Source organism: Carcharhinus amblyrhynchos, chromosome 2 (assembly GCF_965287045.1).
Source record: "Carcharhinus amblyrhynchos chromosome 2, sCarAmb.v2.hapA, whole genome shotgun sequence".
Lineage (NCBI taxonomy): Eukaryota > Metazoa > Chordata > Chondrichthyes > Carcharhiniformes > Carcharhinidae > Carcharhinus > Carcharhinus amblyrhynchos.
This window is the reverse complement of record NC_137325.1, coordinates 62082915-62109234: the sequence shown is the minus strand read 5'-3', so window position 1 is coordinate 62109234 and position 26320 is coordinate 62082915. Positions and strand designations below refer to the sequence as shown.

The 26320-nt window shown below is 41.6% G+C and overlaps 1 protein-coding gene across 6 annotated transcripts in view; it reads right to left on the bottom strand.

The window, feature by feature from the left end:
- LOC145354925 (zinc finger protein 385D-like) overlaps positions 1 to 26320 on the bottom strand; it is a 553654-nt gene that overhangs the window by 239572 nt on the left and 287762 nt on the right. Inside the window, exon 2 of one of the 6 annotated variants that reach the window (XM_080206623.1) lies at positions 8879 to 8980. The exons of the other annotated variants lie outside the window; for them this stretch is intronic. The gene's annotated coding sequence lies outside the window, so the exon portion shown is untranslated. The remainder of the gene's footprint in view (positions 1 to 8878; positions 8981 to 26320) is intronic. 6 annotated transcript variants of the gene reach the window in all.

Sequence of the window (26320 nt, the reverse complement as noted above, 5' to 3'; positions counted from 1 at the left end):
AAAGCATACTATGGTGTCTTTTACAGCCACTGTTTCAGCAGTTTAGCATCTTATGTACCACACTGGAGTGTCAGTCTTGATTAGTGTGCTCAGGTCCTGGAATCAGACTTGTCAAGGATTTGTTTAGCAGCAGCTTGTAACCAGAATTTAAAAAGGACTGATATGTAGAAATCTGCCTAGCAACACTAATAGCTGGCATTTTGAGGGACAGACAAGTCTCTGAAAGTGACCAGAGCATTCCAAAGGTAAGACAGCATCTCAAAATGATCAGTTGAGAGCTGCTCCAGAAGAAGAAAGAGATTAATTAGATGACTGCTATATAAATGTTAAATTCCACAAGCAGAAACAGTTTAGCTAAATGATTGGGTGATTCAAGTCTATAGAAATCCTCAGTTCCAGAAAAGGAAAAAAAAATCAAGATATGTAGACATAAGATATGTATGACTCTTGTGTCTGAAGTTACAAAATGGGGAACAGTGTAAATGTTCCCCCTCCATCATCACTCCCTCATAAGCAGACAGGAACCCACATCTTGCAGGTAGAGGCAAATCCAAGATTCTCAGTCAGGAGGCTAGGGCCTATTTCACAGCCAAGGAGTCCTGTAACATCTGCTACTTCTCAGAGATGCTACAGTGTAGCATCTGAGTCTTAAAGCCAAGGCATTGCAAAAAGTCTTTGCAAAGGCAGTTTAAAATATCTTTGTTGGACCAGGAAAAATCATTTCCCACATTTAATCATCAGTTAAGTTTTGTGTGGGAACTATAAGCTGGATTTGATTCAGTTTCTTAATTTGGATATTGTTAAGGAAAGGGAAGTCTTAGTGTTGTAGAATCTGAATCATTAAATACATTCAAAGCTGAGATAGATTTTTAATCAGTAAGGGAATCAAAAGTTACGGCGATTAAGTAAGAAAGTGAAGTTGAGGGTTATCACATCAGACTAATCATGATCTCACTATATGACAAAGAAGAGTTAATGTGATGAACGGTCTACCTCTGTTCCGAAGTCTTGTACATTGGGCGGTGTGGGGAAGGGGTGGATTCCAGCCCAGAGAACAGCCCTAACCTTGGACAATGTTTAAAGTTTTAAAGTTTTTTTTCAAGTTTATTTATTAGTGTCACAAGGACGCTTACATTAAAACTGCAATGAAGTTACTGTGAAAATCCCCTTGTTGCCACACTTGGGCGCCTATTTGTGTACACTGAAGAGCAATTTAGCATAGCCAATACATCTAAGTAGCGCATCTTTTGGACAGTGTGAGAAAACCGGAGCACCCGGAGGAAACCTGCACAGACACAGGGAGAACGTGCAGACTCCACACAGACAGTGAACCAAGCTGGGAATCGAACCTGGGTCCCTGGTGCTATGAGGCAACAGTGCTAACCAACATGTCACCATGCTGCCCAATGGCAGAGTAAACACGTTTACTTTCATTTGGAGTTAGCACAGTCATTAGAGTAGATTGATAGCTCTATTTAAATATAGTACAAGTTCATGAACAGAAAGTAAACCTAAAGGGATGTGTCGTCAGTTGATGGTAAGAAAAGGGGCTGCACTGGAATAATGCTCAACAATTTGCTCTGTGACTCTATTCCTGCTGGAACCAGCAGCAGAAGCTGCAAAGGCTCCAGTGCAAAAGGGTAAATGGGCAGATTAAATCACAGATAATGTTGGACGCGTCCTACCTCACACTGACCAAGAAGTCTGGGCCTATATTTCTAATCTTAGACAAAGATGCTTAAGCAGATCATACATACTGTTGGAAAAGTTGCTTTTTATATTACTTTATAACAACTAGTCTCAGGATTCACTCTGAGCCATGACTATGGCTGTTGTCAAAATTATATTATGGTCTGTTCACAATGGTCTTTTGTAACATTACTGTGAACTCAAAGCCGCAGTAAATTAAAGCTAAGCTATTAAAATCAACACTGTGAAAGATTTTCAAGAATCTCCTACATAAACCTTAATGGTCATTGCAGAATGTTCTGTGACAGCCAATGTCAAGCAAACTGGTCATTTCACACCATTCATTCCAATAGGTATTACCAGTTTCCAGTGAAATGCTCAATTCCATTTCAACGAATCATTTGGTAAAATTTATAACTCTACCCACTCCAGTTTTCAGGCTATTTGAAATCTACTCAGTCACAGCATAATTCTTCACAATAGCTCTGTTTTTTGCCCATTAGTTTGGCTGTTAATTAGCCATCAGAGGCAACTCATCTTGCACTTCTTTCCTATGATGAAATGCCTGGTGATTGCCTACTGTTTACCCAGGTACGATGTTAGATTGCTGATCCAGTTTAATTAATTGTAGTAAGCATTTGTATGCTGATTGCCTGATATCTTTAAAGGATTATGCTAATATTACTATTTTAGAAAACTATTCAGCATATATTCACAAACACTGCTGTATAATATCAATGAGATAATGTGGTTGCAATTGTCTAATATGGTTCAAAGGCTGGAATATGGTCTGAATAATGGGAATCAGTTCCAATGCTGGAATACAGGCCCAATGTTGGAAGATAAATGTGGTTGCTGGGTGTAACCAAGCTGTACCCACAATTTCCTCCAATTTGCACGCATGTCCCAGCATCAGAGTACATGGTCACTAGTAATAGAAACAACACAATGCTACCCTGAAGCCATGGCAGACACCTGGCTACAAGCTGGGCATGAATTACAGCTACATATTCCAAGCTATGGAAATTTAAAGTTTGACATACTTCATATCTCTAACCACAATTTACTACTTAAAGAATGAGACAGCTTTAAGTTGTTCCATTTCTAGGCCAGAGGGTTGACTAGCACTGCATTAATAACTACCATGTTATTAAAAAGATGCAAATGCCACTAAATCCCAATGGGCAGCTTTTTAAAGATAAAAGGGATGCTCAGAACCAAATGCAGTTTGTGTGCAGCAAACAGCAGAGCAGCATCAATCAGCCAGCAAGTTCTGGGTTCACAATTTACAGCACATCTTTTTATCCTCTGAAATCTCTGCCTGATTTCTGCAGCAAGGATGATACACAGAACATGGAACACTACAGCACAAACAGGCCCTTTGGCCCACAAGTTGCACCGATCATATCCATACCTACCAGGCCATAGAACTATCTGCAACTCCCAAATGATGTGGATTAGTTTCCACATGCTCACTGATGGCACTCAACTATACCCAACCACCACCTCTATTTACCTCTCCACTATGTCAAACATGTCTCACATCCTGGGCTGGATTTTATGGGCCACAAATGAGCAGGGTTGGGACAAATACCATCGATGGTATGCCCACCACCAATCCTCTGGCCCTTGTCCATGCCCCCGCTGGACAAGGGAGCTGACATTGGATGGGCTACCCACCAATGGCTCTTAAGTGGTAAATTAATGCCCACTTAAGTGCCTCATCCCATCATTGCTCAAATTTAACAGGTGGAGAAAGAGGCCTGTTCTTAAATTGCATCCCAAAAGGCTTAACCTGTGTGCTGCTGGCCAATGAAAGGCAGAGTGGGAATGCTTTCTTTTCAGCTCCCTGTTGCAGATCAGAAGCCCTCCAGCATCTTCACTGTCAACTGTTTTCTCTCTCTGTATCCACCCTTTCCCCCCTGCCCTGTCCAACTGTCAGGTTGGCCCCAGCAAAATACTGGACTATCTGGAGGTCTGCTCTACTGCTGATCACCCCCTCGGTATGCTCCATATGGTACCAGCAGTGGCCACTGAAAGACAGTACAGCAGAGCTGCCAGGGTTTGATAAGCTGGCAAGTTTTAAGTGGGACTTCCTCCCAGAAAGTGGCAGAAGTCTCACTTCATCATAAATAAAGATCCATCAGCTGTAAAATTGAAGTGAGGAGGGCTGTTTGAATGAAAGGAGGGTTGCCCCTGACATTTATGTTAGGGGGCAGGGAGCATGTCCTCAGCATGCAATCCAGCCCCAGTACTGGACAAGTAGCAAGTTCATTGTGCTGCATTGCTGGTTCGTCTCATAGGTTGGACCAGCAGGGGAACTGGAAAATTGATGGTGGAGAGTGGCATGGTGGATTACCTTTCCCTTTTGCCTTCATCAGCACCCCCCATCTCTGATGGTGGGGCTGCCAGTTTCTCTAAGTTGGAGGCTTCCTATTGGCCCACCAGCCCTTAATTGGATATTGAATGTGATCCCTGGCCATTAACCGGTAATCCTTACAAAAATTGTGTTGCACATCAGGATCAATGCAATGTGGGGTCATGTTCAAAAAATTAGCCCAAAATCAGACTCCCGGCCCCAAAACAAAAATCCTGCCCATTGTTTACAATCTGCATTCCAAACTTCATTCCATAGCCATCTAAATCTATCCCTCCTTCTGGCAACTGCCTAAAGCTGAACCAGGCAGTTTCAAACCTTAGTGTCACATTTAGTTTCTGTAATTTCCTCCTGCCCTATAACTTTCTGCGATATCTATGTTCTTCTAATTTTTGTCCCTTAACGGTCTCTGATTTTTTTATGCTTCACTTTTGGTGGCCATTCCTTCAGCTGTCAAGGCTCTATCCCATGGAATTCCACCAAAATCTACCAAGCTTCCAGTCAGCAGCCCCAGCATCTCCTTCTGTGGCTTTGTGTTACTTGATAACATTCCTATGAAACACCTTGGGACATTTTATTATAGTAAAGGCCCTATATAAATACAAGTTGTTGTTGTGAACACATCATCATCTTTCCTGTAAGATTTGACTCAATTTTAGAATCCACAGGAGAACAGGTCATATACAATTTAATGATACATAATGAACTAGAATGAGTTAACAACTTGATTGTAAGGTAATATTTTGCAACCAGTGAACACAATATGACTAAATACTATATTGGTTTGTAAAAGAGTGGCAGGATCTCCAAAGCTTTAAATTTATCTAAAGGGAACTTCAAAAACATGAAAAATTAATTGCCGACAGTGAACTATGCTGAACTGTTCCTGAGCAAGAGTGGAACAGTGCAAAATATTTAATGAAGTACTTGGTATGATACAAACCATCATACAATTCTAAAAGGCAAAAACTTCATTTGTGTACCATAGCAACCATAGTCAATAATTGTGGCAGGAGACAAAGCCCAGCTAAAAACATAGCTTGCACAAATGTAAAGAGAATTGGAATCTGGTGGGAATTGGAAAAAGCAGCAGAGTGTTACAAAGACTGTAATCAGTACTACAAAAAGAGAATATGAGTAAATACTTCCAGAGAATGTCAAAGTTAACAATAAAGATTTGTATAAATATATATATTTTAAAAGAGTGACAAAGGAGAATGTGGAACTACTAAAGACAGATGCAAGCAAGCCTATAATGGACAAAAATGAAATGGCAGATTGTCACCTGAATGTTTGGGTAGAGTTTCCTATCCGAGTGCAATCAGTGATCTGGACACAAAATGCACCTAAACTTGCACTCGCCAGTTTTGAGAAATAGCTTTCCCTCAAATTCTTGCTCTAACCGATCTGCATATCACTGTCTGAAAAATCGATCATGAATCAGCGCAATCAGGCAGCATTTTACAAATGCACTGGTTTTTTTAAAATGTCATCTACTTTCAAAAATAATCCTTGCTACGTTGAAGGATGGTAACTTGGTTAAATTGATGAATATGGCTGAAAATGGATTTATTACAAACAAAATATGCATCTTTAATCTGAGAATCTAGTCCATCACCTGTGAATAATCAGATTTTAAGTAACTACGCAAACCATTTTTAAGCTATTTTGGGAAACACGGTCTGTTTCTTTATAATTAAGAAAAGATATTAAAAAGTACTTCAAACAAACCCATTATTGTACTGACATACTTAGCTTAATTTCTCAATCTCCTCAAAGGCCCACAGACATAAGCAATGAGGAGAAGCTTACACCTGTGAATCATTTGATCTTTGGGATCATGATTGCTTAATGGGTTGAGCTGGATTCCAGCTTTTCATGTGAATACAACAGATTGTGAAAATTCAGTCTATTCTGGACATAAATTACACTGTTTTTTTTGTCTTGACCAATTCTTGATGCATTGCATTGGAAACAACAAAAGAAAATGTGCATTTACATAGCACCATCTAAGATTATGGGGTATCGCAGAGCATTTTACAGCCAATCAAGTACTTTCAAAGCGTAATCATTGTTCTAATATGGGAAATGTGGCAGCCAATTTGAGCACAACAAGTTTTCACACCCAGAAGAGAATGATAATGACCAAGTAGTCTATTTTTGTGATGACTGAGGAATAAATATTGTAAGAAGTCTCATAACTCTTCACTCACCTGATGAAGGAACAGTGTGTTCCAAAAGCTTGTGGTGTTTCCTATCAAATAAATCTGCTGGACTTTAACCTGGTGTTGTGAGACTTCTTACTGTGTTTACCCTAGTCCAACGCCGGCATCTCCACTTTATGAATAAATATTGGCCAGGAATAACAGCACAATCAAGTGGAATCTCCATACCTTTCATAGTCATTTTCATGGGGAAGAAAACAGAATACTAATGGTAAAGGTAAATCTAAAAGTCAAGGGCATAAAATTAGTGGCTTTACTATCAGTTTAAGAAAAAAAAGCAATGGAGAAGATGATAGAACTCAAGATAAACAAAACTAAGGCATGATGGTTTTTAATCCAGAGTAACAATAAAGGTGAACAATTTTAAATGCATTAGTCATAATTTTCAATGCTTTCTCGGTTCAGTAATGGTCCCTCTGGCATGAATAATTGCAATTTTTAGTCCATAATGTAAGTAAAGGGCAGTGGAGAAACTAGGTAGTTACAGAACTCTCTGTTTAACATCAGAGTAAAAAGGAAAGGCATTTTGTTCACTTAGCGCCACTATATTATATATTGCCTACAGTACATACATCAGCCCATGGCACTGCTCGTCTCTGGGGAACTAACATGGGTATGTGCAGCACCGAAAAAAGTGGGATTCTGTTAATAAGTTTCTCCCCTAAAGTAATTGAGCACTTGGGCAATATGGGCTGATAACAGATGGTTTGGATATGTGATGGATAGATCTTTTGTGACTAACCCAGTTGAATTTCCTTAAGGAGGTTCCAGCACATGGGATAGACGTACGTCTATGACATCCTGAAAGCATTTGATAAGTTTCAGCACAACAGATTAACAAAATTAAAACGTGGGATATTGGAGGTGTTCTTGTTGCGAGGACTGGTAATCAGTTGAGAGATATGAAGCAGAAAGTAGAGGTTAATGGACCATTTTCAGATTGATGGGAAGTAATAACTGATGTTTCCCAAGGATCTGGGCAGGAACCGTAACTTTGTACAATATAGATTAATAAGATGGTTGAAAAAATAGAGTCAGATATCCAGATTTATAGATGATACTAAGATAAGAGACAACATAGGGTAAAAAGCTGGGAGCAAGAATTAGAAAATGACATTGACAGGGTGAAATTAATGGGCAAAACTGTGGCAAATGGAATTCAATGTGCAGAAGTGCGAGGTTATCCATGAAGGATAAGGATGTTTGGCAGGGTAAGGGTTAACATGGGATTGGAGAACAGTACTCCCATATATCGATGTAGACAGTCACATGATAATGGACATGTTCTGTGAAGTAGAGTCTGGAAGGAGCTGACATGGAGACAGCAGCCCTGCATAGCAGTGGATATGAATAGAGTTATGTGTTACCAACAAATGGTTTATGTTTTTCTTTTGTTTACTTTATTCCAATCCAATCAAGTTAAATTAAAGCCAATTCAGAGTCCCAACAAGTTGGGACATTCCCGATCCAAGCTGACAAGACAGAGCTCTCACCTCCTGTCTTGGGCTTGATCTACATGATCCAAGCTAATTGGAGTAGGTGTAGCTCCTCCTCCAAGGCGTGATCTAATTTGCATCTTAGCCAAAAGGCCAAGATGCCGCTTTAAAAAATTGCTTCAAATGAAGCTGAAATGTAACCTAATGGCTTCAACCAGGTGCAGCATGTCAATACTACACTTGATCTTAGCCAAAAGGCCGAGATGTTCAACCATACAAACATTTTGCCCTTTCTGTGGAACACCAAATAACCTTAGTAACAAACCACTTTGAAACCAAGAATTACATATCAAGATATGCCTTAATGGTGCAAAAGTCATTTGCCTAAATAATACCAAGAATAGCTGGAGAAGATATTTAATAGAGGTGTTAAAATAATAAGTGCAAGGAGAAACTATTGCCACTAACAGGAGAGTCAGTAAGCAAAGGAGGAAGATTTAAGATAATTGACAAATGAATCAGAGGGCAGAAAGCATTTTTATGCTGCACATTATCATCTGGAATACATAACCCAAAAGCTACTTGAAAGAAGATTCAACAATAATCCGCAAAAGGAAATTGTATTTGGGACCAATTGGACAGCACTTCCAAAAAGCCAACTATGGCACAATAGCTAGAATAGTCTTCTGTTCTGTAAGATTTTATGAGGATCCAGGACTAGGATTTTCCAGCATTACCGTGGCGGAATACACCACAGGTGATTTGGTGGACCAGCCAAAATTCCATTGACTTTTAATAGCACTGGAAGTTCCAGGCAACAAGTGGGGCCAGAAAATCCCAGCCGAGGCGTAGTGGGCTAGCAAAGGAATTTAGAAGTCTATATACATAAATCACTCACAAAAAACTAGTGTACAAATACAAAACATAATCAGAAAGGCTACGGGAATGGTGTCCATATCTCGGAGGAACTGGGATATGAGTGGAGAAAATGATGTTTCAGCTTCACAGAATCTTGGTCAGACTCCATCTGGGGGGTTGTGTTCAATTTTGGCTACCACACATCAGGAAATATATATTTTTCTAGGAAAGGATATAGTGCAGATTCACCAGAACTATAGCAATTTAACAGTTAAATTAGGAGCACGGAGTACCAGTGTGTAGCAGCCAGAAGTTGCTAATGAAGCCTAGTCAGCCCAATGTAGTGATCCTCCTGGACCTTTGCTTCTTCCTGCTCATAGCAGAAGAGTGGATGCCTAAGGGGGGAAAAAAACAAATGCCAGTCTCCAAAGTTACAACTTAAAAATCTCAACTGCAGCTTTTAAATTTTAGGGTAAGTGTATCATGCTTTAGATTAAGAGATTGCTTTGAATTTATGGCTCCAAAGCTTTCAACCACTGAGTTTTCTTTGCCTCATTTTTGGGTCTGTAGCAGGTTAATCAATAAGGGTTGAATGTGAAGATTGGTTAAGAGCTCCATTATGACAGTGTTTTGCAATGACCAGGATGGTAGAAAATGAAACAGCTGCATGGTGTTTTATTGTCTAATTCCTATAAAAGACGTGAATAGCTTGCATTTATATAAGGTCTTTCACAACAGCAGGATGTTTCAAACTGCATTACAACCAATAAAGCATTTTAAAACAGTTACAATTGTAATTTCAGGAACGTGCCAACCAATTTTGGCACTAGGCAACAGAAATTAAAATCAGGAGAGGTCTATAAATGTGCAGCCAATCCAATGTTGTCAGTTTTCCACAAATGCCTCAAGTCAAAATTACCTGCTAATCATCAGTCATTCTATTGAACACCAAAGATTCAACATATTTAGCAATAGCAAGAATTCCTTGCCCATATCCATAAACCCATCAAAGTTTGTATTATGGATAGGAATCTTCATAAGGATAGCAGGAAAGTGGGTGGTAATGGCAGCCCAACAGTCCAAAAATGCTGGTCACGTAACTTGTTTCATTTCACAATTTATATGGAAGCTGCGGTTTCTAGGTCATTTTTATTCTGCATTTGTGATTAAATGCTATAATTAATTAGATTGCAGTTAGGCTGTAGAAAAGCTGCACAGAATCTTTTTAAAATTCATAAGGTGTTCTAGGAACCTGCATTTTATAATGATAATTGTCATCCAGCAAGGTCTACTAATAGCCTGAACAGCTGTTTAACTTGTGAGCTCTGTGATAAGATGTGGTGAAAGTGGTTTGAAGTCAAACCTTAGGCACAAGTTGGCAAGAGTCAAGGCTTAGACGCCCTCAAATGTGCAGACAGGTCATGCTAGAGTTCAATGAAGTAAAATTATGCAGTTTCCCAGAACTGAGCATTGTTAATCGTAATGCTGTTTGTCCAGCTTCAATCCCCCTAACAGGTTACTGCTGGGTTGGCAGGAATGTCTAGATTACATTAATAGCTGATCTGGTGTCTTTCCATCATCCACTTGGCTCACTGGCGTGGTCACGAATGTCAGTTCCAGCAACTGGAGACGCACAGCTCTCTCTGCTCCATACAACACTATCATCATAGATAGGACGCTCAGATATATGAGAATGTGTTCTCACGGGTTCTCGGTAACAGCTTCGAACAACGGTTATCTCAAGACACGCGTTTTCCCATTATACACTTTCAATATAGTACAAAGATTCAAGTGAGAAAATTGGTGATGGGTCCCCCACCTTGTTCAAGCTGCCACAGTACAATACAATGTACTATCACCATTTAATTAGTTTAGTTTGAGAGATCACCCCACTGTGAGATGGACTCTCCTGCAGAATGTCTAGTCATGCTCCCTTCCTACAACCATTTCTCTTTTTTGCCACAAATCAATCTTATAGCCTAGGTGATGCAAATGGAAAGAAATCCTTGCAATGGATGATGTATTGTCTTTTACAAAATAACCTAAGAACTCAAATAATAGGTATTGCTTGAGCAGATGTTAGAGTTAGGCTGATTACACAGTCCCATCAACCAAACCACATTTTACATGAATATTATACAACAAGGATAGTGATGCCAATTCAAGCAAAAATTAAGATGTTATTTATACTAGCCTAGGTATCTGGTTGTTATGTGGGCAAGAATTGCAATTCCACTGGGAATTGCAACCAAGAGGCGGCCCTGGAACACGTTTAAGTAGGGTTAGGCTTACCCACTGGCATGCCTTGCTAATATTGATGGCGGGGGGTGGCGGGGGGGGGGAGGAGGTTTCATTCATGAGGGCATGGGGTAGTGCTAACAAGGGGATGGTCCTTATTCTGTTATCATTGTTGCAGGGCTTAGCTGAGGTTATTCTTGGTGAGGATTAATGGAGACTGTTGGAGCAAGGCTGTTGGTGAATTTTACCTTGTATTAAACATTTTTTTAACTATATACAGGACAAGGCTTAGCATGAGGTTTCACATAGAACCATCTCTCACGAGGCTCTGTTGTCATTTGATCTTACATACGTTGTAGGCTGTCCATTTATGTAATTAACATTCATCCTTTAAACTATATCTCCTCCCAAGTCTGACTTTATGCAATACATTACTAACATGATCCAACTTACATCTCCTGAAGTCCCCGCCTTCATCCTTCAGTGTTAATTATTGGGATGGTTTCAGCAATCTCCTTAAATATGTTCTCAGTTTTCTCAGAAGATATATATAATTCAAGTCTGTTGTGAAACTTGATAGAGTAGTATGTGATTCATCAGAGACTACCAGCTCTCCGTTCTAGCCATCTTCTCCTAGCTATCTGCTCCATTCCATTAAAGGTTTACGTTTTGTTGTTACAGGTGTAATTCTGTTTCTTCTTGCTATTCCGTTTTCAGTCTCCACAAGAACAGATTGCGAAGGCTTGTTTTTTCCAAAACTTGGTAGAGACAGGCGCTGACGGCTTCAATGTTGCTTTTCCCGCCCGACAGCAACCTTTGTCAATATCTGGGAAAATCTCAGCCCATAACCGCCATGATTTTTCCCAGTGCCCCTTTCTTTACCTTATCCCTCTTCTATTGTTCAAGTGCAAAAGGGGCAGGTGCTGCAAAACCCCTTTCTGCATTTTGTGTATAAAATAAACCACCCTTCTTATTTTACCTTATTGTGATTTTGCTCAGGGATTAATGATAGGCAATTGGATCACTGTACGATGACAGATTGGGGAAAATACACCACCACTTATAAAGAGGGAAATCAAAAAATTAAAAACATCTTTCTGTTTATGGATGGGTGGTTAGAGGACAAATCAAGGCTGTTAAAATTAACCTCTTTCTGTCTGTTACATACTGCTGATGTAGACAATCTATTTACATATTTAACATTTTAATGCTTTATCTTCTATGCTTTTCTCCAAGTCACTGACTCTACTCAAGACATTATTTTCATTATCCTACAATCACAGGAGGGAGGATGGCAGTGGTGTAGCAAGGAGGGGAAACATTCTGGGCCTCAAGTTGCTTGAGTGTGAGTATGCTGTGAACCTTCTCCTCTGTGGGAAGATGACTGGCATGCCAACCCACGCAATCCCAGCAAAGTTCAGTCCCTTACCCCTGCCCCTCCACACTGTTGCCCAACACACCTGCAGTGACGCTGCTAAATCTGAGCTATCGTCATTGTTATGCATGCATATGCAGTAGCTAATTTGTACAAGATCCCACAAATAGTAAATTGGATAAATGAACATGTAATCTGTATAGATGTCTTTGATGTGGGATGAATGTTTGCCAGGACAAAAGGAGAACTCAGTAACCTTTTTTGAATAGTCCTATGAGGTATTTTATGCCCATCTGTACAGGCAACCAAGGCTTCAACTTAACCTTTTTTCCTTAAGAAAGAACCATGTGAACTTTTTTCCTGTAAACTATTTATCAATGAATTTGTACATATCAACATACAAATTAGGAGCAGAAGTAGGTCACTCAACCCTTAAGCCTGCTTTGCCATTCAATAAAGTAAGCCTGATCTAATTGTAACCTCAACTCCATATTCCTGCCTACCCTGATAACTTTTTCACCCCCTTGTTAATCAAGAAACTATCCAGCTCTACTTTAAAAATATTCAAATATTCTGTTTCCACTACCTTATGGAGTGATTTCCAGATACTCGCAACCCTCGAGTGAAAATATTTCTCATCATCCCTGCTTTAAATGAGTGACACTTACTTTTAAACAATAACAGTTTTGTATGCATATACACCCATTTGTTGCGAATGATTGTTTTGCTTTAAAATTCTCTTCAACTTAAGGTAAATGGCATGCCCCGGATAAGGTGGCTGCTGATCACTCTAGCTGTGCCCAGAGATTGGTTAATGTGGTCTGTAACTCAAGTCTGAAAATCAAGTGAAAGGGTCGCACCTGAGACAGCTGGTTTTTGAAACATGCGACAATAGAAACACAGAGATGCAGAGATGTGAGGAGGGAGAGAGACAAAGAGAGAACAGTTTCTATTACAAGGAATAAATGGACTTTTAGAAATGTAAGGATCAAGGACTCCCCAAAGTGGGCCTTGCTGGTGAAGTCAGTGTGGGATAGAAACTAGAAGCAGGAGTAGGCCATTTGGCCCTTCAAGCTTGCACTGTCATTCATTTTGATCATGGCTGATCATCGAATTCAATATCCTGATACGCCTCACATCCTTGATCCCTTTAGCCCCAAGAATTATATTTTTTTTTCTTGAAATCAGACAATGTTTTGGCTTCAACTACATTCTGTGGTAGTGTATCCGACACATTCGTCACCTTCTGGATGAAGAAATTTATCCTCACCTCAGTTCTAAAAGGTTTACCCTTATCCTCAAACTACGACCCCCTAGTTCTGGACTTCCCTATCACTGGGAACAATCTACTTTGTCTAACACTGTTAGAATTTTATAAGTTTCTATGAGATCCCTTCTTACTCTTCTAACTCCAGTGAATATAATCCTAGCCAACTTAGTCACTCCTCAAAAGGCAGATCTGCCATCCTATGCTCAGAAGGTTGATTGGAATGATTTTCAAAGCAAACTGGAAGATGCAACCTGGCATGGCAGGGAGAAGGGAGCCTTTGAGAAAGCTGGGAGAAACTTATAACTTAATTTTATATTACTTCTCATAGTGTGGCATAAAGTAAAACATTTCACGAAGTATATCTCAGATGTGTTCCTTCTGAATAGGGAAGTACTTTTCCTTTAGTTTAGTGTATTAGTTGTCTTTTAACTGCTATTGATTTTAGTTTGACTGCTATTGATTTTAGTTTGTTTGTCACAGTAAAAGTCTTAAATTATTTTCTACTTATTAATACTCATCGCTTTAAAAACTTATTGATCTCTAAAGGGATTGTTACATATCCCAAAAAATATAAATGGAAAATGTAGACCATTTTCTGTGCCAGTGTAAATGTTCTTGTGCTATACACATAAAAGATGTTGAGTTACTGGGTACAAAATAGAGGAAAAAGGTGTGGGAGATGTTTGATTCTTCACCAACACTCATTAACACCCCTCAATCATTCTACATTTCTCTAAAGATATATGGTCATTCCCAAACATGAGACCTATGTACTTATTGCAGGTGTAAGTATGGTAATACCACAGCTATAAGGGAAGAATGATGTTATGACATTTCTTGCTTTGTTCTCCTAGTGCTTCGCTTGGCAAAAACCAAATGAAAATTCACCACAGCAAATGGTTCATTAGGTTTATGCTTGGATCAGAGGAAAGGCATCAAGTAGATAAAGCTGAAAATAAGCATGCAATATTTTTCCCTTACAAGTGCAGTAGGGATTAACTCCTTGTATTCAGAGGTAAGGAAAATTGGCACTTTGATTTGCTTTGTCCTACTTTTCATCTATCTTTTAGGGCTGACGGCCTATTGGTTAATGGTCCTTTTAAAAATAAAACAGTTAGAAGACCAAATGGTAACTGTTACAGTTGCTGCAGGCCTCGAGTGTCCTGCTGCTTCTATTTAGCAAAGAAAATTGTACCACGCATTGAATGTTTTTTTTCTACACTTTAGGGGTGGCACAATGGTTAGCACTGCTGCCTCACAGCACCAAGAACCTGGGTTCAACTCGTGGCTTGGGTCACTGTCTCTGCAAAGCCTGCATGTTCCCTCCATCTCTAGGCGCTCTGGGTTCCCCCCACAGTCCAAAAGATATGCTGGTTAGATGCATTGGCCATGCTAAAAATCTCCCTCAGTGTACCCGAACAGATGCTGAAGTGTGGTGACTAGGGTATTTTCACAGTAACTTCACTGCAGTGTTAACATAAGCCTACTTGTGAAAACAAAATAATCAACTTTAAACTTTTACCCACCTTTTTAACAGGAGCAAGTCAGATGAAAAAAGAAGCTTGTGTGCAATATCTTTCACTACCTCAGGACATCCCAATACATTTATAAGTCTGACTGACATGCAGTTACAGTTGTAATGTGGGAAATACAGCAGCCAAACTGCACTGAGATACATGAACAGATAATCTACCCTATTGATGTTGGTTGAGAGATAAATATCGACGAGGAGAACCCAAGGGTGATTTGCTCAAGCTTACCCAAAATTCTTGTTCCTACGCATGAAATAAAATTAAAAGGCAAACACATTTAAATGATCACTGATTTATCTGGAGCCACTTTTTTTCAAATCCAAATTCTCAGATGTCAGTTCATTTTTGCTGATAAAACTTAAAAGACATTCATAAAATAACAATATCAAAAATTGTCTTGGCAGAAGGAGATAAGCCAAAAATAATTTTGACCATTCATTTCTGGAATTCCGTTACCTTTCTTTGGTTTTGGTGCTGTTGAAAACAACGAACAAAAAAAGTGATAACTGATATCTTCCACTTTCTTTGGAGAGAAGCCTTTTAATCAACTCATGATGAAATTGAAGTAAATTGATTGTACAAAGAATTAATGTGCATGGCAGGAGTCCAATCACATTCAGTAATTATGCCACAGAGACTAAAAATTATAGTTCAACTTTATATGACTGCCAAATTCAATCAACAGTTAAATCTGAATCAGATAGTTGTTAGAAGTATATTCAGAGTATTTAATAAAAGATAAATAAGAATCAAAATCAAACTAATGTAAGTGAAGACTGAAGCATTTGATAAAGTGTCACAAATGAGGTAATTGCACAAGATGAGGACTTCTCGGATTGGGGATAATGCACCAACACGGATTGAAGATTGGTTAATGGGCAGATTACAGACAGTAGGAATATACAGGGCACTTTTGGGTTGGTAAGCTGTAACTATTGGGGTACTGCTAAGATCAGGATTTTGGTCTCAGCTATTTATAATCTGCATTCATTACTTAGATAAGGGGTTGAATGCAATGAATCTGAGTTTTTTGATGATATAAAGTTAGGTGGGAAAATAAGCAGTAAGGGAGATGGATGCAAAGTTTTTATAGACAGGTTGGGTGAACATGACGGATGTGATACAATGTAGTGAAGTGAGAACTTATCACTTTGGTTGAGGGGAAATAACATGATAACTTTTGAATGGTGAGACACTGGGAAATAAATGCTTTCAAAGGGACCTGGAGCTCCTCGTAAATGAATCACAAAGTTAACATACAGGTTCAGTAAGCATAGGAAGGGAAATGATCCATTAGCTTTTGTTACAAACGAATTAGAGTATGAGTAAAGATGTTTTACATAAATGGAGAAGGCATGTGGCCCTGGTGAGACCACATCCTGAGTAGTGTGTCAGCATTGGTCTCATTACCTAAAACATATTTGCTTCAGAGGGAGTGCAACAAAGGTTCACTGGACTGATCCCTGGGATGAGGAAATTGTTCATTAAGGAGAAGTTGAATAGACTAAGCCTGAATGAAAGATGATCTAACTGAAAGATACACAGTTCTTAAGGGCCTTGACAGAGTAAATGCTGCATTAAATTCCCCTGGTTAGGGAATCCAGAACCTGGGGGCTACAATCTAAGACTGTTGGCCATAATGGACTGAGATGAGAAGAAATTTCTTTACTCAAGTCATTGTGAACTTTGGCATTTTCTATCCTTGAAAGCTGTACGTACTCAGTCATTCAATACATTAAAGTCAAAGGTTGATGGATTTTTGGTTACTCAAGGAATGAAGGGATGAGGGTACAAAGTGGAACTGAAGTGAAAGATCAGCCATAAATCTTGCTAAATGATCACAGATCCCTACAGTGCAGGAGGAGGCCATTCAGCCCATCTAGTTTGCACTGACTCTCCAAAAGGACATCTTACCCAGGCCAATACTTCCAACCCTGTAACTCCATGCATTTACCATGGCTAATGCATCTAACCTATACATCTTTGGACACGAAGAGGAAATTTATCATGGCCAATCCACCTAACCTGCACTTCTGTAGACTCCTCTTTGTAGTATACATAAATGACTTGGAAGAGAGCGTAGGTGGTGTGATCAGCAGGTTTGCTGATGACACCAAGATGGCAGGGTTGGCGGGTACTGAACTGGATTGTCAGGTGATACAATAGGATATAGATAGGTTGGTGCATTGGACAGATAGGTGGCAGATGGAATTTAATCCTGACAAATGCGAGGTGATGCATTTTGGAAGGAATAATGCAGAGAGGAGCTATGTGATAAAAGGTAGACCGATTAGGAGTATAGACATACAGAGGGACCTGGGAGTGCAGGTTCACAAATCCATGAAGGTTGCGTCACAAGTGGAGAAGGTTGTTAGGAAGGCTTATGGAACGTTAGCCTTTATAGGAAGGGGTATAGAGTATAAAAGCTGCCGTCTAATGCTTCAGTTGTATAGAACGTTGGTTAGACCACATTTGGAGTACTGCGTCCAGTTCTGGTCACCTTACTACCGGAAGGATGTGGAGTCTCTGGAAAGGGTGCAGAGGAGGTTTACCAGGATGTTGCCTGGCATGGAGGGGCTGGGTTACAAGGAAAGGTTGGAGAAACTGGGACTATTCTCCTTGGAAAGACGGAGATTGAGGGGGGACATGATAGAGGTATATAAGATACTGAAGGGAATAGATAGAGTTAATAGTGAGAGACTGCTCCCTAGACTGGGTACAAACACGAGAGGTCATGATTTAAGGGTGAGGGGGGAGAGGTATAATTTGGAAGTGAGAGGAAGGTTCTTTACGCAGAGAGTTGTGGGGGTATGGAACGCGTTACCGAGTAGGGTGGTGGAGGCAGGAACGTTGGACTCGTTTAAGGTTCAGTTAGATAGACACATGAGTGAAACGAGGATGGAGGGTTATGGTAGGGGCTATTAAATAAGGTTGGAACCTCGGGAGACACCGGAAAAGCAGGCTTGTAAGATTAACGTTGTTGTCTTTTTATTCTGCAGGTGGAGGTCCACCTCGTGTCAAACGAGGGGCATGCACATGGTGGGTCGTGCGTGGGCTGCTCTTGGAAGTTCCAGGAGTGGCCTAGTACTTCGTGTCGGTGTGTGTGCTTGATCCTGGACCGGTAGACGGGCGCCGCAACAGCTCGGTGACTAGCACTGCTAGCTGTGCAGATACATGGATTTGGGCCTGTGTCTGTGGGAGTTTGCGCATTCTCCCTGTGGTTGCGTGGGTTTCCTCCGGGCGCTCCGGTTTCCTCCCACACCCCAAAGATGTGCTCTTAGGCTGATTGGTTTTACCAAATTGACACCATTCTCCCCTGAATCTGGCTAAGTTAGGGGTTCCATTCGTAGACACGCAGGGTAGAATAGGTGTAGGGTGATGCGGTGGCGCGGGCTCGTTGAGCCGAAGGGCCTGTTTCCCGTGCTGGGTTGTTCTTTGTTCTTCTTTGTTCTTTGTAAAACCAGAGCACCCAGAGGAAACCCACACGGACACAGAGAACACATGCCAACTCCACAAACAGTCCCTGAGGCCAGAATCGAACCCAGGTCCCTGGCACTGTGAGGCAGCAGTGCTAACCACTGTGCCACCTTGCTGCCCTGATGGGTAGGTTTGAAGGGTAAGATAGCTATTAGAACATAGAACATTACAGCACAAACAGGCCCTTCGGCTCACGAGTTGCGCCGATCACATCAACACCTACCAATCTATAGACCTATCTATAACCCCCAATCCCATTAAACCCCATATACTCATCCAGAAGTCTTTTAAAAGACCCCAGCGAGTTCGCCTCCACCACCACTGACGGCAGCCGATTCCATTCACTCACCACCCTCTGAGTGAAAAACTTACCCCTAACATCACTTCTGTACTTTCCTCCCCGCACCTTAAATCTGTGTCCTCTCGTAGCGACCATTTCAACCCGGGGAAATAGCCTCTGAGAATCCACCCTATCTATTCCTCTCAACATTTTATAAACTTCTATCAGGTCGCCTCTCAACCTTCGTCTCTCCAGGGAAAAGAGTCCCAGCTCCCTCAACCTAACTTCATAAGGCATGCCTCCCAGTCCAGGCAACATCCTTGTAAATCTCCTCTGCACCCTTTCAATAGCTTCTACGTCTTTCCTATAGTGAGGCGACCAGAACTGCGCACAGTACTCCAAAAGGGCCTGACAAGGGTCTTATAGAGTTGCAGCATTACCTCCCAATTCCTAAACTCAATCTCTCGATTAATGAAGGCCAGTACACCATACGCCTTCTTGACCACATCCTCCACCTGCGAGGCCGATTTAAGAGTCCTGTGGACCCGGACCCCAAGATCTTTCTGCTCTTCAACACTACTAAGACTCCTGCCCTTGATAGTATACTCGTTCATCCCGTTGGTTCTGCCAAAATGGACGACTACACATTTATCCGCATTGAAGTCCATCTGCCACTTCTCTGCCCAGTCCTGCATCCTATTTATGTCCTGCTGCAACTTTTGACATCCTTCCAGACCATCCACAATACCACCGACCTTCGTGTCATCAGCAAACTTACTTACCCATCCCTCCACTTCCTCATCTAGGTCATTTATGAAAATGACAAACAGCAAGGGTCCTAGAACAGATCCCTGGGGCACTCATGGGGAGTTATTCTAACTCCAATTATTTATGTTTTTACATTGTTAAAGTTCACAAGAAAGAAACCTCAAGAGGCAACAAACAGTGGGATCATTCCAGGTTTTAACAGAATTGATGTTGAATTCTGCATTCATCTGTCCCTGTTTTTGGGAGTGAGGGTCGCCATGTGCAACCTTCCTGTGCTGGTTCCTTTTGAGGAAGCCTACATATACATTTTTTGGACAAGCAGGGAGATCCACAGGCAGATGAGTAGTAGTCAGTGCTTGGATGGCAGCAGCTAGAAATCTCTCAGGCTCCGTCCAATCTTCCATTGTAGAACTAGGTGTGTCCTGTGTTGCAATGGCTCCTGATCTGCATGATTACAGTCTACACAGCAGGAGGCCTTTCAGCATGTGACGTTAGTGCAGAATGCAGCTAGCCTCTATCTTTTGAAGGCAGCTAGTCCCTCTTAAGAGCAAACTGCACCACTCAATAAACTGCTGCCAAAATTTGATTTTAGGAGAGTGAAATATCCCAGAAATTTTGCAACATGAAAGGGAGAGAGATCAGATTGCCTGATATCACGTTTTGACCACCAGTTATCCAGCTGGAGTCCAGGAAGGAGGCCCCATTCCAGGGGGAATACATATTCTGAAGAAGTCATACGGATTCAAAACATGAACTATTTCTCAGATGCTGCCAGACCTGCTGAGTTTTTCCAGTATTTTTCTGTTTTTATTTATTAGTAAATTCAAAGTTGAATTAGACAGGATTACAGGGGATAGGCAGGAAAGCGGTGTTCAGGCCACAAACAGATCAATTATGATCTTATTGAACGGCAGAGCATGGTGGTAGGGCCAAATGACCTGGTTCCCATTTCTTGTAATCTTATATTCTCTGCAAGACTGGGAGGATTTGGCCTAATAAATCGCTAGACATGAGTGGGCTGTAACCAAGCTCGGAGGAAAGACTGGCTTGTGTGTCAGAACATAAGAACATAATAAGAACGTAAGAAATAGGAGCAGGAGTGGGCCATCTAGCCCTTCGAGCCTGCCCCGCCATTCAATAAGATCATGGAAGATCTGAAGTGGCTCAGTTCCACTTTCCCGCTTTCTCCCCAAAACCCTTAATTCCCTTGCCTACCAAAAACCTATCTACCCGTGACTTAAATATATTTAGTGAGATAGCCTCCACCACTTCAACGGGCAGAGAATTCCAGAGATTCACCACCCTTGGAGTGAAGAAGTTCCTCCTCAACTCTGTTCTAAACTGCCCCCCCCTTATCTTGACGCTGTGCCCTCTAGTCCTGCTGTCCTTTCTAAGCGGGAAGAATCTCTCTACCCTATCCATCCTTTTCATTATCTTATACGTCTCTATAAGGTCCCCCCTCATCCTTCTAAACTCCAACGAACACAGACCCAGTCTATTTAGTCTCTCTTCATAGTCCAACCCCCTCAACTCCGGTATCAGCCTAGTGAACCTCCTCTGCACTCCCTCCAAGGCCAAAATATCCTTGCGCAAGTGCGGCGACCAAAACTGCACACAGTACTCCAGCTGTGGCCTCACCAGTGCCCTGTACAGTTGCAGCAAAACCTCCCTGTTTTTATATTCTATCCCCCTTGCTATAAAGGCCAGCATACCATTCGCCTTCTTGATTACCTGCTGCACCTGCAGACTGGGTTTTTGCGACTCATGCACAAGGAACCCCAGGTCCCTCTGCACCATAGCATGCTGCAGCTTTTCGCCCTTTAAATAGCAATCCCTCCTACTATTATTCCTGCCAAAGTGGATAACCTCACACTTGCTAACATTGTACTCCATCTGCCAGGTCCTTGCCCACTCGCTCAGCCTACCTAGATCCCTCTGCAGACTTTTCACACCCTCTGCACAATTTGCTTTTCCACTCGTCTTTGTGTCATCAGCAAATTCCGACACCCTACCCTCAGCCCCCTCCTCCAGATCATCTGTATAAATGGTAAATAGCTGAGGCCCCAGCACCGATCCCAGCGGCACTCCACTAGTTACCAACCGCCAATCAGAATAGCACCCATTGATACCAACTCTCTGCCTCCTATTAGACAACCAATCCTCTATCCACAGTAACACCTTACCCCCAACTCCGTGCACCCTAACCTTCTGTAGCAACCTTTTGTGCGGCACCTTATCAAACGCTTTCTGAAAATTGAGAAACACCACATCCACCGGTTCCCCTCTGTCTACCGCACTAGTCACATACTCATAGAATTCCAATAAATTTGTCAAACACGACTTCCCCTTAACGAATCCATGCTGCGTCTGCTCTATCAAACAATTCTTCTCTAGGTGCCTCGCTATTTCTTCTTTGATGACGGATTCCAGCATTTTTCCAACAACAGACATTAAACTAACCGGCCTAAAACTCCCTGCCTTTTGCCTGCTACCTTTTTTAAACAGTGGCGTAACATTAGCCGTTTTCCCAATCTTCTGGCACTTCCCCGGAATCCAGCGAAGTTTGGTAAATAATCACTAAGGCTTCTACTATCACCTCTGCCATTTCCTTCAGCTCCCCAGAGATCAAGGTTCTGATACAAGGAATTCAGATGTGGACTTGCATGGGGTGATACACGGGAGAATGCTGATGACGATACACAACTAGATGGTTAATGCTTTGCCAGGCCGGCCACAGTGCCATTTGCCACTGTCAAGAAGTGTTCAGCATTAACATGGTAGGAGGCATTGAACAGAGTTTGGACCTCATCCTTTCCAGTACAGACATGGTGTCCAACTCCAGGACAGCACTTACGGACCGTGCCATCATGAAACATCTGGTGGCTGATGTCTGCTCCCACTGCAACACAGATAGGACACATCTAGATCTACAATGGAAGATTAGACAGAGCCTGGGAGATTTCTAGCTGCTGCCATCCAGACACAGATTACTGCTATTCTGCTTGTGGATCTCAATGCCTACCCGAGTTTATAACTTCATGCAGGTATTCAGCAGCCTGTGCTCCAACAGATTAGCAACTTTTCTGAGATGTTGCTACATGGGAATGGCAGTGGTTTCTTGGAGAACAAAGCTTCTATCTCTTTGAAGATAAAACATTCATGCTCACGCAACAGACATTCTGCCAGTGCTCCTGCTGTTGTCTTTCAGCTCCTGCCCCCCCCCCCCCCCCCCCCAACTCCCCACACCCACCAGTGAAAGTCAGTAGTGTTCCACCAGCTATGCTGTGGCCTTTGGGGTAACAGTGCACAGGAGCACTAGGCCATGAAAAGGCATCCATAAGACAGGCATCAAGGGAACTCACAGGATGAATATTTCAGCTTTTTTGGTATAATTGGATGTGTTGTTGTATAAAGATGTTATGTGAAGGTTTTTGTTTGGGACTTTTCTCTCTGTGGCCAAGAGGTATCATGATGAGAAATCTAATATGGATGTGACAGTGAGAAATAATGGATCCATGTTGGGCTGCTGAGGTTTCTTTCACTGGAAGCCAAGTCTTATGTATTCTCCCACAGCCTGTCTGGATTCAGTAGGTCCAAGATATCTCCTTCCTGCATTTTCCTCTTCCAACTCCTCTTCTCACCTTCCTGGTCTTCCTAAAGGTAATACCTATAATTGAGATGTTTTGGTGAATGCAGAAGACGTCCTGACTTCAAGATCTGGTGTGTAGCACTCCCTCAGAGTTAAAGACAATGGAACTGTAGTTTCAGCGGGCCGATTGCCTGCTCTACATCAGCTCCATGGCTCTTGCTTTCAACAGGTTCAACAGCCTTTTACATAGTGGGTAACCCTTGTCCCTGAGCAGCCAGTTACTGATTCATCTGGTAAGGCAAACTGGCACAGGAGGAATGCTGTCACAGTTGCTGTCAGGATAGCAGACATTCACTGAAATGATGGCAGTGTCACACACAAATGCACTTCCTTGGAATGCATGACCTTGCAGTTGTGAAGCCTCTCCTCATTGATATGGGAGCATTGAGGATTAAGTCACCTGGATGCCGTCGATAGTGCTTTTGACTATATCCAGATAACTTTATGACTTCATGTGAATCCCACTATCCTGGCAAAGTCATTTGCTCTTTCATTTTGTTTGCCCTTCCTGAGCACAAATTTGAATACATCCCCTTGTCTGGAGTAAATAGCGCCCATCACGTTCTGATTGCTATGATAGACGGCATACTGTGAAATATTTGCAGTATCTCCAGGTCCCATTGAAAAGAGCCAGGGCCATTGAAGGTGACAATGACTTTTACAGCCACTGACAGAATCCTGGTGTGAAGTTTCAGGTGGGGTTGTGGGTCAGTTCAGGGACCACCACCAATCCGTTTCACAGATTCAGTCAGAGATAAGTCAGATATAACTCACTGGCAACACCGAAAACAAGATATCAATATACATATATAGTCTTTGGGACTGAAAGTATACGGAGAATTTTGGCCAGCAGTTTACTGGAAAATGGTCGCTAGTGTACAGTATTAACAATCAGCTCTATTATCTGTTCAGAAGTACATCTTGGGGCCTTTTTAAATAGTTCTTGAGTTCAATTTTCATGAACTGCAGTAAAAAGAAAAGCAATGGCCAAACCCTTTAAATAGCATTAGTTCAGGACCTAACTAGCAGAAAAAATGCTTGATATTTGGTATGTGTTGTACAAATTTTTGCCTAAACCTGCATGTTCCAAATTTGGTATCGTGGCATCGTATTTCAGTTGGCAGCTTGACATCAGGGTAATGTCAATGCACAGCTTTCCTTTGTTGATTTTCCTGATGAAGTGTTGTGCGAGCCATGGAACAGGTGGCTAGTAGTGCAGCGTGTACCAAACAAACAGTCCCGGGCCTTTGCGGCCTGCCTGGGCTGAATTTCTCACCCTACATTTTTTGGCAAAATACTTAAAAAAAATAGTAGTTTGTTATTATTTCTTTGAGGAATATTAGTTTTTACTAACAGGGTCAGGATGACCCTTCACTTATCAAGCTCTCTTTTCTGTAGCTGCCTCATTCAATGTCATTGTGACTATCAGCCACCTGCAATATAAAGAAATACAAAATTATTAACAAGATTGCAAAGGCTTAGATAATTTCTCTCCTTCATTTTCAATGACCTGATGCCTTATTCATAGAGTTTGAATGCAGGGTACTGAAATATCACAGAGCAAAACAAGATATCAATATACATATACAATCTTTGGGACTGAAAGTATGTGGAGAATTTTGGCCAGCAGTTTACTGGAAAATGGTCGCTGGTGTACAGTATTAACAATCAGCTCTATTACCTGTTCAGAAGTACATCTTGAGGCCTTTTTAAGTTGTTCTTGAGTTCAATTTTCATGAACAGCAGTAAAAAGAAAAGCAATGGGCGAACTGAGGTGGAGACCAGTTCAAAGCCAGACATGCCAAGAAAATTGTAGCACCAAATGGCATGCCATTTTCCCAGCACATTTCCAGCTCCCAATGATTTTGGTGGAGGAGTCATTTCTGGGTCACTGTAACCCACCCAAATCTGGCAGATTATCAGTCAAGGCATTTAAAAAGCCACGTGAGAGTTCTTTGCAGAGTTGAAACACACTAGTTCAGAAGCACGTCGGTGAAGAGGAGGCAGCTACACAGAAAGATGTCATCCACAGAAGCAGGAGCCATAAGACCATAAGAAATACGAACAGGAGTAGGTCAGTTGGCCCTTCAAGCCTATTCTGCCATTCAATAGGATCATGGCTGATACGACATTCCTCTTGTCCATTCCTTGTCACCCTGGTTTCAGGGCCCTTCATCCATTTCTGGTATTTACACATGATAACAACTTGCACAGGACTGTCACATTTTCTTTTTGTTCACAATAAATAACGGAGTTATTTTGGAGGAGGAGATTACCTCACGACTGCCTCATTCATACCTGGAAAATGTTGGCAAGCAACTGAAAATCAAGCTGAGAATGGTTCATTCATTGATCCTGTAATAGGTACGCACCCCACCATCACCAACCGTCGCCATCATTCCCCCACCCTCTTCACACCCAGCATAGCCAAAACAAGTTCAGTATCCTACACATAATTGTTCCTGATTGAAAAATGCATGGACAAATGAGCAGAGTGTGAACCATTCGTGGCCTTCACGAGGCTGTCTCCTTACACTCTAGTCCCCAACTGCTAGACAGCTCAGGATGGATACTGACCAATTTCTAGCCCACTTTGCCCAGTGAACAGCAATGGGGCTTCCTGCCTCTTTAGTGCCAGGTGCTGACATTAAGATGAAACCCCAAAACCAAAATTAGTCAGGACCTCAGGCTGGCATTGAGAGCAAATACTCTGCTGACTTTACTGCTGTTTTGGGCAAATGTCACACCTTCCCCACTTTGAATATGAATCAAAAAGAGTAAAAGGAATAGGCAACAGTGAGGTTAAAAAAAAACCTATGCACATATCCCATGGCAGCAAATATCATAAAATTGCACATTACCAGCTTATCTTTTTCCATCCTTTAATTTTAATTTATATTCCCAGTATGTAGAAGAAGCTTAGAAGTAAATTTCCAAGCCAATGTTTCTAATTGTTCTTACAATAAGTCATTGATGTCAGACAACATTTAAAATCATAGCTTTCTTTCTGTGTAGTATTAGGGGTGGCACAGTGGTTAGCACTACTGCCTCAAAATGCCAGGTATCAGGGTTCAATTTCTGCCTTGGGTGACTGTCTGCATGGGGTTTGCATGCTCTTCCCGTGTCTGCATGCGTTTGCCCCGGGT